This window comes from Paroedura picta, chromosome 11 (genome assembly GCF_049243985.1).
Source record: "Paroedura picta isolate Pp20150507F chromosome 11, Ppicta_v3.0, whole genome shotgun sequence".
NCBI lineage: Eukaryota > Metazoa > Chordata > Lepidosauria > Squamata > Gekkonidae > Paroedura > Paroedura picta.
Genome location: NC_135379.1, coordinates 42623224 through 42635555, shown reverse-complemented (window position 1 = coordinate 42635555; position 12332 = coordinate 42623224).

Genomic DNA, 12332 nt, shown 5'->3' with positions numbered 1-12332 from the left:
TCTTTTTGCTGTAAAAGATTTATGTTTCCTATCTGTTAGACTCAGCTTTGGTGTCTTTCAGGTCTGCATTTCTACTTGGGTAGATGCAGGATCACTAATGAAGGCTTGGCAGCCCATGAAGTTCAGGTTTAGTCTGCAAAGCAGTCACACATCCTGTATCTGCAGCCCACAACAAGTGGTTTCATGTTATTGAAGTGTGCTTTTGTCCCAGGGGAATCCTGACCAGAGCCAGATAGATGGAAATGTCAAATGCTTAATAGAATCTGCTCTGGTTGGTCAAGAGAGAAGAGAAAGCAAAGGGAGGGAGAAGGGGGCACTATCTACCAGGGGCTATTCAGCTGGTCAATAATATCTTAACTACGTCGAAGGTTAAATGTTGCTCAATGAAAATTCAATAAACAGTTGAAAGAAAGCATTTTCCCTCCTGTTTCTCCCTAAGAGCCCTTCACGCAATATACTGGGTTGAATTGAGCCAGCTTTTTTTCTCAGTCTTTTTTTCTCACCCAAATCCCCTCCTTACTACATCTCACGCTCATCCTACCTAGTTTTTGTATATACATGCCTTATGATTCTCATCATAGCCTTTTTGGATGATCAAAGGCAGGGACATCAGATCTTCTAATATAGTAAGAGACCTCTACAGCTCTATCTTCTCTGCCCACCCCTGCTTGGTGGGGGTGTGAGTGCAGGAAATGGGCATAAAACTTGGAATTGTATTGATGGCAGAAAGTCACTTCTGGTGAAGGACTGGAAGTGACATCACCCTATTGTAATGGAGCTCTGGGCTTCCTCTCCGAACTCTATCGACCCCTCCCATCCCTGTCCCTCTTGCTGGTTAGAAAGCTGGTTGAATCCAACCTACCAAGTTCTCCCAAGGCTATGCTTGGAGTTTTCAAAAAGTATGGGCACAGAGTAACGAATTAAGTTGGTTTTCTGCTGCATTTTGCTTCACAAAGAAATGGCATGTGTAGTTTTTAAGGAGGGTGTGCTGATGTCCATCTTTACTGACTTTGCTACCCCAGTTAGAGATAGGTTTGAGATGGACTGTGGGAATGAACAGAGAAATACCAGCATGAGTATAAACCTTTTGGTTTTTAGCTTGATCTGAGATATCAACTAATCAGTATCTTCTTAGCAGGGTAGATCCTGTTCGTAGAAGGGCTCCCATAAATGGATGAAGTAGTAGGTAGAATCTGCAGGTATGTGCATTAAACTTGGTAGTGCAAAGGCTGTGTAAGATACCGGAAAAGCATCAGAGGATTATTAAAGTGTGAGTGCCTGAATTCAGTTGGTTTGGAGGCTTTAGTTTCTGTCCTGAAGTCCAACCAGGCTATCATTACACAATGAGGAACTGGAGGGACTCTGTGCATGCTTAGGGGAATGACCATCCCAAGCAGAGCACTAGAAATTAATTCTGAGATCAGACTCTGGGTCACATGCAAATCTCGCAGCAAGCATTGGCTCTACAGATTCAGGGCCTGGATATGGGACTCATCATTCACTCTCCTACTTTGTTAAGCGTCGAGCCTTTTAATTCCCAGGCTGCTGTTTTGTTTTCTGCTGAACATATGGGATAGGTTTTCCTAGGAGGATAAAATGTCTTGCGTGCCTGCATCCTTCCTCAGAGTTATGGGCCGGGAACTTAACAGATTGCTTTTTGCCTCCTGAGCTTGCTCTGTGCAAGGTATAAATTAATAATGGGCGACTGTGAACCTAAACAATTACTTATGTAAATGCCAGGCTAGCCTGGGGAGAAGGAAGGACTTGGAGTCTTGTTGCGATGTTTCGATTGGCTTAGGAAGTGGTTGGGAAACAGCCAGTCTCCTCGTTTTGGTGAAGACCACTTTGCAACTTGTCTTGAGATTGCTTTTAAAGAAATGGCTGGACACGCGATAAATTGGTGTGTTGCCCTTTGGACCAGTTTTGTACCTTCTTTTCTCAACCGGTATGATTACAGAAACTGTAACCGAATCCTAGAAACACATGCAGCAGACACCTTAATATTTAACCAGATGAGAGTTGCCTTTCTTTCTTTGTTTTTGGTTAATGAACAGCTTTAACTAATTAATACTTGGGTTACGTTTACTCAACGTTCAGTTCCTCCTTGTAGTCCTTGCTTAGCAGTTGTCGAGAACCAAGATTTGATTCCTGCACACTTATGCCAATACCAAGTCCTTTTGATAAGCCTGTTAAGGTGTTCTTTTATTTTATATTTGTGTTCTTTCCTGGTTGTGGATCAGGTTTTCCGAGCCAGGGTTTTGAGAAAACCTGGGGCTTCTTGATGGTCCCGAAAGGATTTCCCAAACAGCTCTTTTGGACAGGTTTTAAATGGTCTAAATTGAGTCCCTCTGAACCCAAAACAATCCAAATTTTTTCAAGGGTGCACATGCCTACTTCTGTGCATGTGTGCTGCCAAATCACTTCTGGCCTCAGGTCTTGTGTAATTGCTGCATTTGATATTGGGATTCATTGGTTGCTTTATGGTTAGTTGAGAGTAGCTTTGAAGGTCCTGTGCAGTCTTGTCATGGAACAAAACTAAACCCATGTGGTCATAGGGGTCATATCACCCAATAATGCTTTTTTTAAAAATTAAGAATATATTAAAAATTAACGCCCACCCAATCAGTAAAACACTTCCGGGTTGAGAACCTGCCATAAGACAAGATTCCAAGACCAATATACGGAGCTGTAGTTCAGAGGGAAAGCATGTGCTTGGCACATAGAAAGTTTCAGATCTACAGTACAGACCTTTGCAGAGTGACTTCAGTCTAAACCAGCTTGGTGTAGTGATTAGGAATGCCGACTTCTAATCTGGTGAGCCAGGTTTGATTCCATGCTCCTCCTCCACATGCAGCCAACTGGGTGACCTTGGGCTTGCCATAGCACTGATAAATCTGTTCTGACCAAGCAGTAATATCAGAGCTCTCTATCAGCCTCACTTTCCTCACAGGAGGTCTGGTGGGGGGAGAGAAAAGGGAAGGCGATTGCAAGCCACTTTGAGACTCTTCCTGGTAGAGAAAAGCAGCATATAAGAACCAACTCTTTTTCTTCTTCAGATCTATGGTGTGGTCCTTGGCAGAGTGACTTCAAGTCTAAACTTTTTTATTTCAATGGACTTAGAGGGAATAACTCTGCATAGGATTGCACTGTCAACCACTGGCATTTTGACTTAAAGCATTTCAAACCTCAGGTTTGGGAAAGACTTTGGGGATTGACTGCCAGGCCTGGGCAAAATGGACCAAAGGTCTACGATATATACCGTGTTTCATTTTGATTAGTATGATCTAAATCAGTGGCCCAATATGGTGTCACGCAGTAAGTATAAATAGAACGAAGTGTGCAATGATTAGGGAAGAGTACAGTATGCTAACGAAATAAGAGCACCCCCTTGTGAGAGTTAAGACACATAGCAGAACATCCTGCTTGCCAAGAATACTATGAGACTGACCATCCGCCTTCATCCTTTCTTCTGGCAAAGAAAAGCTGTTTCTCTCTGTTGTGTTCATAGTCCTGGGTACTATAGAGATACAATCTTCAAACAGCAGCTGAACAGATACTTATCAAGGATGCTTTAGACCAGGGGTAGTCAAACTGCGGCCCTCCAGATGTCCACGGACTACAATTCCCATGAGCCCCTGCCAGCAAACACTGGCAGGGGCTCATGGGAATTGTAGTCCGTGGACATCTGGAGGGCCGCAGTTTGACTACCCCTGCTTTAGACTGATCCTGCATTGAGCAGAGGGGTTGCCCCCCATGGTAACCTTCCAACTCTATGATTGTCTGATTTTATTTTCTTAATACTTAGATACAAGATGGAAAAAAATGTAGCAGTAGATGTTCTTGGCCCTTTGTTCCTGTGGGTTTTCTGTTTCAATAACCAGGCTTACAATAATGTTGTGTAGTCCAGGATGGATTGGGACCTTAAAACTGCTCTCTGTGTGAGGTGAATTGAGTGGTCCCTGCAGCCTGCTCAGCTAAGCTTGCTTCTAGCCACTAGTGGTCATTCAGGGCAGTGCAGCCCACTGGGAATTTTCATGGTGAGTTGAGCAACCCGGAAAGGATCACTCCGAGTCTCCGAGCCTACCTTGTATTTTATCTTTTATAGTTTATTTAATCATTTTAAGATTGGTTTGGTTATGTAACCCCATGGCCTATTTTATTAGTTTGTTGAAATTTTAAACCCTATTTTAATATGTCTTATACATATTTTATGCCAATAAAAGGTTACTGACTGACTGACTGACTGACCAACCGACTGAGTCTGGTGTATACAATGTTTCCAAAATTCGATTGTGTAGCTGTGAAAATGATGGTTTCCAAATCTCCCAAAAGGGACAGGAGAAGGGAATTGCTCCTTCAGGCGGTTCCTTCAAGAACAAAGTCTAGAAGAAATTTGTCAATGTTAACGAGATTCCAATCCTCCCGTAAAAAGCACTCCTGGTCCCTCAGATAAGAACTCCTGGTGTATGCATAGTGTTGCTTTCGATAAAAAACTTATGAGGCTGGAAGGTAACCAATGATCAGCTAGGAGGGTGCATTTGTTAAGATGACGTAGATTGAATAACATGAAGAACTAATGCTAGATCCAAAAATTCAGGAGGAGGATAACGATGCATGGTGCTAGAGAGTGTGAAGTTCAGGATATGTTATCAGGAGTGGCTGTTATCCGTGGGCTGTTGCCCTAGAGCAGGGGCACCCACTTCAGGGCTTGTGGAGAGCCACATTCTCAAACTGCCACATGACGGAAGACCCACATGACTGCTGGGCATTGCCCGTGTGCCACCCCACCAAGCTCATACACTGCAAGATATTTGTGTTAATTAATATATTTATGATGACAGCCTTTTACATCACAAGACTACCTCTTTGTCAGCCTTTGACTATCTGGAGCAAGTCAGACTTACAATGCAGCTTGGTAGAGAGGTTAAGAGCAGCAGCCTCTAATCTGGAGATCCAGGTTTGATTCCCTGCTCCTCCACCTTGGGCTCATCACAGCCCTGATGGTGCTGTTCTCACAGAGCAGTCCTGTCAGGGCGAGGGTTGTGCTCTTTGGCTGCTGAAGCAGATGTTCCAGCCCAAAGCAGCCAGCGCTGTGGCGGCGGGGGGGGGGGCGGTGCCAGTGCCTGCATGCATACACTGATTGCCGTGCCAGCACCGGCACTGCCCCTGCCTCTGCATCGTGGTGCTGGCTGCTTAAGGTTGGAACGGCCACTTCGGTGGCTGAAGTGCACATCCCTCTCTCTGCCTCATCTACCTCACAAGGTGTCTGTTGTGGGGAGAGGAAGGGAAGGCAATTGTAGGCCACTTTGAGACTCTTTCTGATAGAGAAAAGCAGAGTGTAAAACCCAACTCTTCTTCTTCAAAGGTGTGTGCAAGCCTTCACATTCTCCAGGACCCTTCATCAAGGTGGGTGTTAAAACAGAAATGTTTCCCTCTTGAAAAATCCCCTTCAGGCTGAACTGGAGCACTGCAAGAGACTGGGTGGTTAGAATTTCTCTCTGTGCTATACAGGGATCCCCTGCTAACCATGAACCCCACTGTCTGTATCCCACTGGCCTTGCCCACTTTCCTGAAAAACAGTTCATTGCCATGTGGGGGATGTTGTTCAGAAGAGCTCCATGGGGGTCCTGAGACACAGTGGACTGCTCTAGAGGGCTGCTGATGGCCAGGAACAAGAGGAAGAAAAGTTTGTTCTTATACCTCACTTTCTACTACCCAAAGGAGTCTCAAAGTGGCTTACAATCGCCTTCCCTTTCCTCTCCCCACAACAGACACCCCCATGAGGTGGGTGAGGCTGAGAGAGCCCTGATATTACTGAAGAAGAGTCTGTTCTTATATGTTACTTTTCTCTACCCGAAGGAGTCTCAAAGTGGCTTACAATCGCCTTCCCTTCCTCTCCCCACAACAGACACCCTGTGAGGTGGGTGAGGCTGAGAGAGCCCTGATATTACTGAAGAAGAAGAGTTGGTTCTTATATGTCACTTTTCTCTACCCGAAGGAGTCTCAAAGTGGCTTACAATTGCCTTCCCTTCCTCTCCCCACAACGGACACCCTGTGAGGTGGGTAGGGCTGAAAGAGCTCTGAGAGGACTGGTCCCCCAGCAGAATTGCAGGACCTGTTCAGCACAGACCCCACCCAGCTGGCAGTGCTCATGAAGTTCTTGGCTTCACCCTCTGCTTCCTCCCCTGCTGGAGCTGGTGCTGCAGGAAGAGGCAGCGGGTGAACTGCCATTGTTGCTGCCAACTGGGTCAATGCTGACTGGTCCCCAGGGCACTGCCAGTGCCACACAGGCTGCTTGGCTTGTCGTGTTTGGTGCCTTCTCTGCCCCAGCGTGTTACTTTGTTATGGAAGAAACTGCTTGATTATTCTCCCAGCTGAAGTGCTTGAGGGAAAGCATTAGGCCAGCTGTCATACTTTTCTTCTTGATATAAATAGAAATGTCAAGGGCAGGAAATCTTGGATTTAGCAGGGCAGGGAATCTTGGAGCTACTGCAGACTCAGGCAGATAGAATTTCATGGGAAATTCAGTTGATATGTGTAGTGCCTATCTTCAAGTGTCGTGTCCGTGATCTCCGGCTGGATCCAGGCTAAATTTTCTACCTGAAGAATGGCACTTTCCTGCCTCCCCCTCCTCACTGTATTTCGCTGATCTTTGTGATATGCTGCCCTTCAGGGAAGGAAACCCCCAGGAGTGGTACAAGGAGGGTCTACAGCAGGAAGGGGGGATTCGTGCAGAATGCTGTACTCCTATTTTTCTGTGTGCTCGGGCATCAAACATTAATCTATTCTGACCTCCATTGTAATGTTTAATCATCACTGAAATTTTGAAAAGAAGAGTCTATTGAATCAGAATCTCATCAATGTTTTCTTTTGTGATATCTCGTACAGATTGTTTGGGAGTTAAAGGATTTTTTGTTCTGTGCTCTTGGCCATGATATAGTGATTAGTGAGATTTCATGCTGTGCATGGAACACATTTTTTTGACATTTGTCCAAGAATCATAGTGTGGAACCATCAATCATATATATTAATAAGAAGTAGGATGTTCTCTTTCCCGGGCAAATTCTTACTTAGTTTTAATGAGTCACCTAGAGACAGATATGTAGCTATGCAGGGTGCACCTGTTGTAAATACAAGTTGATTATCATACACATGAATTGGGAGGTACACGATCTACATAGGTATTCTATTAACATGCAAATGGGGTGAGTCTTGGTAAGCAAACTAAACTCTGATTTTATTAACTGTTTTCCAGACACTTCGACGTTTTCTCAGAGTTCCACCAAGGAAGGTAATTCAGAGCACTTACAAATGGGAGATAAAAAAGGTAAAGGTATCCCCCGTGCAAGCACCGGGTCATGTCTGACCCTTGGGGTGACGCACTCTAGCGTTTTCATGGCAGACTCAATACGGGGTATTTTCCTCTAAATTGCTTTTATTCTACTTTCTTTCTTGTACTGTGTTGCTTTTATGAAATATGGAGTTCATATATTAAAATATCAGCATGAAAGAGTGCTTTTATTGCTAATCTCTTCTATAAAAGTACATATTATTTAATTTATTTACATATTACATATTCAAAATGAATGGGGTATATAGACACATGTACACACAAGTGTGTGTGTGTGTGTGTGTGTGTGTGTGTATGTATGTGTATATATATATATATATATATATATATATATATATATATATATATATATATATATATATATATATATATATATATATATATATATATATATATATATATATATATATATATATATATATATATATATATATATATATAAAGGTAAAGGTAAAGGTAAAGGTAAAGGTAAAGGTGTATCCCCTGTGCAAGCACCGAGTCATGTCTGACCCTTGGGGTGACGCCCTCTAGAGTTTTCATGGCATACATATATGTATGTATATAACCCGGCTCAGGTTTAGGGTTCTTGTATTAACCTTTAAAGCCCTTCGTGGTTTGAGACCCACATATCTGAGGGACTGCTTATTGCCTTATGCCCCCCACAGGGCCTTGCACTCTACGGGCAGAAATTTGTTGGTGGTTCCTGGCTCCGGGAAGTTCACCTGGCCTCAACCAGGACCAGGGCCTTTTAGGCTCTGGCCCCTGCCTGGTGGAATGTGTTCCCAGTAGATCTGAGGGCTCTGCATGAGCTTTCATGGTTCTGAAGGGCCTGCAAGATGGAGCTCTTCCAACAGGTCTTTGGTTGAGGCCAGGGCACAGAAGATCTAGGGGCCCCTCTACATCTACATCTGAAAATATACTTAGGAACAACTATAATGTGTTAATCAGCATCCTGGGAGTCCCCCCTCCCCGAGGTGCTGGGGGGGAGAGGGAAGAGGGATGATGTTGGATTTCTTATATATTAACTTATTCTTGCCATGAAATTATGTTGTGGTTTTAATGTTCTATCTTGTGGGGATCTATTTTATGTTGTAACCTGCCGCAAGACAACTTGTTTGATAGTGGTGGGTAATAAATCAAACTAACAAATAAATAAATATAATACACACACAAAGGTATATATGTACAGGCTAGGGCAGGAAGATCTTTGGGTTCCCCTGCCCTTGATGTCTTGACATCTTAGACATCTTGCATTTCCAATCCATTCGAAAAAAGGGGTCTGGAGATGAGGACATTCATGAAGTCAGAGTTGTCTGTTGGGGAAGAGAATGGTTAGGGATGAATCTCAGCTGCTGGTTTATATTGTTTTCTGTTTTAATTATGGGCTTTTATCATTTTATAGTATTGTAAACCAGTGGTCTCCAACCCCCGGTCTGGGGATCAGCCGGGACCGGGTCACGGTTCCTCCTCGTCCTCCCCCCTGGCTGCTGCCTCAGGGGCTGCCCTGCCACTCTGCCGCCAGCTCACCTTTGGTGCTCTCCAGTGGTCACCATGGCTGGGGCTCCCCCTCAGCGTGGCACTGCACAGCTGCTGCTGGCAGCGCCCCCCAGTGGGCAGCAGGAAGTCAGGGGCGCCAGTGGGAAAGCAAGTGGAGCAGGGGCTCAGGCGGTGGTGACATCCCTCGGCAAAAGACTGCCCCCCCCCGGGGCCTCAGTAAAATTGTCATTGGTCCCCGGTGATAAAAAGGTTGGGGACCACTTTTGTAAACTATGTTTTTCTGATGTTTAAATTGTAAGCTGCCATGAGCTGACCTTTGGCCAAGAGCAGTGCGTAACAACCTAAACAAACAAACAAACATACATACCTACGTACGTACATACATATATACACAAATAAACACACACACACACCCTACCAAAAGCCATCAGCAGCATAAGTTTGCAACATCATATCTTAAAAGAACAGTGTTTGAGCAGCAAAAAAAAAAAAGGCTGTGTTATTGACTGGAAAACCACATTAATTGAGCTTTATATTGCTTTATTTTTATCAGTGAATCAAAAAAACATCAAGTGGCAGAATGAGAAAACACTTTCTACGAGGTAAAGCCTACTTCTGCTTTTTGAGAAGGCCTTTCATTTTGAACCAAAATCGCTTTGGGAGATGTTGTGATATGAAAGGTATGAGTTTTCCACAGCCTGTGGGATGGTGTTGATGTGCCTGGGTTATAAAAACCCTCTTCTGTCTCTCCTTAGACAGAAGCCGAATTATCTTCAAATCCACTCGTTATCTTTCCTTCCATCTTTTAAAAAACCTGAATAGATTGGTACTGTTAATAATGCCCCTGTATTATCATCTTCTGTTTAAGCATTTCAAAATCCAAAACACAGATTTAGGGGAGCCTTATGTGGACAAGAAGCTACTCAGCAAATCCATCCCCCCCCCCCCCCGCATTACAGAAGAAATTAGCAAAGGGATAGAGGGATTCAGGCTTTCAAAGTGGTAGGATACATTTCTTTCTTTCTTTTTTTGCATTTGATCATCAGAAAGGGAGAAATAGCTGGATATGAATATACATTAGTGTCACTGAATACGAAAATCTTTCTCATTGCCTTCAGCACAGTGGTGATATGCATACTGTTATTAATTTTTGGCTGTCACCTGGAAACGAATGCACTTTATAGTGCAATTCTAAGCAGAGTCACACCCTTTTAAACCCATTGACTTCAGTAGAATTGGAAGGGTGTGTGATTATTTAAGATTCTTCTTCCACTCTAGAGATCCATTACCATGAAACAGGGCATCAAAATCAACATGTGTTCTGAAAGGGAGGGGGATCAGGGGGGTCAGAGTAGAAAGTTCTTTTTGTGTGTGTGTGTGACATTGGATTATTTGCATGGTGATTTGCATGACTTCTTGTCCTACCGATTTTCATAAAAACTTGGAGCCATTTACAATAAAACATGATTAGGATATACCGCAATGAATGAAACACAGCACAAAATGTTTACAAAATACAGTATCAGTGTAATTGGTACACTAGTCTAAAAAAAAGAATTTATGGTGTCTACAGAACATCTTCAGGATTCACCTAAAGCTTAATGTTAGGTTTTTGGCATAATCCAGATGGCTATCCAGTGGAAGAATTCTGTGTTACAGCCAAGCTTTAGAGAAATCACTAACCAGGAATCTTTGTACTAAAGCAGTCCATAATCATGTGAAGTGGCATCTGGAATTGTGGTCAAGCTTCTTGTACTCCTTTACTTAGGGTTGATGAGTAAAGAAACCTTCACCAGAAATCAGGAAGTGAAAGTCATGAGTTCATTGACAAACGATGATGAGAAATCTGGATGGAATGTTGTCACATGAAGGACTATCTCAGGTAATAATTGGCCTACATATGGTGGTAGTTACATGCTTTGTTCTGGGCAGGAGGAAAGTAATCTGGTGGTGGTGGGGAATTGAAAATGGGATTCCTGAATCAATTGTATTGTTTAATTATGCCTGGTTATGGGACTGAAACAGTGTTGGTCACCTTGGTGTAGAGAGAGGGATGGAGGAGTGTGGCCCTGTTAAAAAATTTTGTACTTCCCAGCAGTTTTTGATACTAACAGTCATGGTCTCCTTCTGGATCACCTTTCAGAACTGGGACAGGTAGGCACTATTTTGCAGTGGTTCCACTCCTATCTTGAGGGTACATTTCAGAGTATGGTGCTGGGGGTCTACCCTTTGTCCTTTGGCCCACAGTGTCCCCCAAGGTTCCTTCTTGTCCCCCATGTGTTTCTACATCTATATGGAGCAGCTAAGACAGTGCATCTGGAGAGTGTGCTGAGTTGCCCACCTATATGTGAATGACACTCAGCTCTATTGTGTGCTACCAGCAGATCCCAGGGAAACTGTGAAAATTATGGTGCTTGAAGACAGTTTTGGAATGGATGAGATTTAACCAGATGAATCTTAGTCCTGATAAGTTGGAGGTGCTACTGATAGGGGGAAGGTCTGACCCAGGAAATTGATTATCCCTTGTTTTGGATAGAGTTGCACTCTACCTGGACCTGGGCCTATTGGATATACAGGTAGCCTTTCGGCAGCTTTTTTGTGAGCCTGTGGTGGCCTCACTGAGTGGAAAAGATATTGCTTCTGTGCTAACTTCTAGATTGGATTATTTGTGTCTGGCTGTCCTTGAAGATTGTCCAAAAACTACAGTGGATATAGAACGCTGCAGCTAGAGTGTTGATTGGAATGGACTGTAGGAACTATGTCACTCCACTTTTATTCAATCTACTCTGGCTTCCAGTTTGCTTCTGGGTTCAACTCAAGGCTCCAGTATTGTTCTTTAAAGTCCTGTATGGTCTGGGACCAACATACCTTCTCTCATATGAACCTCCCTGCTTACTCCAGTCATCTTTGGGGGCCCTGCTTTGGTCACCCCTGCCATCTGAGGCTAGACAGCTAGTGACCCTAGCAAAGCCCTTGTTGGTCATGGAACCAAAACTTTGGAAATCCCTTCCTAGGAAAATTCATTGGTCTCCTTCCTTTTGTTTCATCTGTCATACCCTCGATAATGTTGTGGTCGGCCCTTCTTCCAGTATCCTTTACATATTTTTATCCGAAATGTTAATAGTATTTTTTAATTTTATAAATGTTGGAACACTCGCCACCTTGTGGACCCTAATTGGGTGGAAAGGCGGCATAAAAATGTTTTCAATCAATAAATAAATATAGTCCAATAAGATGCCCTATCAGGAGGTGCATGATCTAATAGCAAGCACTGTGACATAATAGCATATCTTGTTTTCTGCTGGGGATAGAGCTATGCTGCCTTTTCCAGCAGTCTGTTTACAAGCATCCAGGTTAAGCGGATGGGAAGCCAGCCAGAAATCGTCTGCTTGAGGGCTGTATAATCCTGAAGCTCCCTCAGTTCAGTGTTTCATTATCCTGGCAGGCTGCTTGTGCAAGCCCAGAACTTCCTCAGCGACCTTTT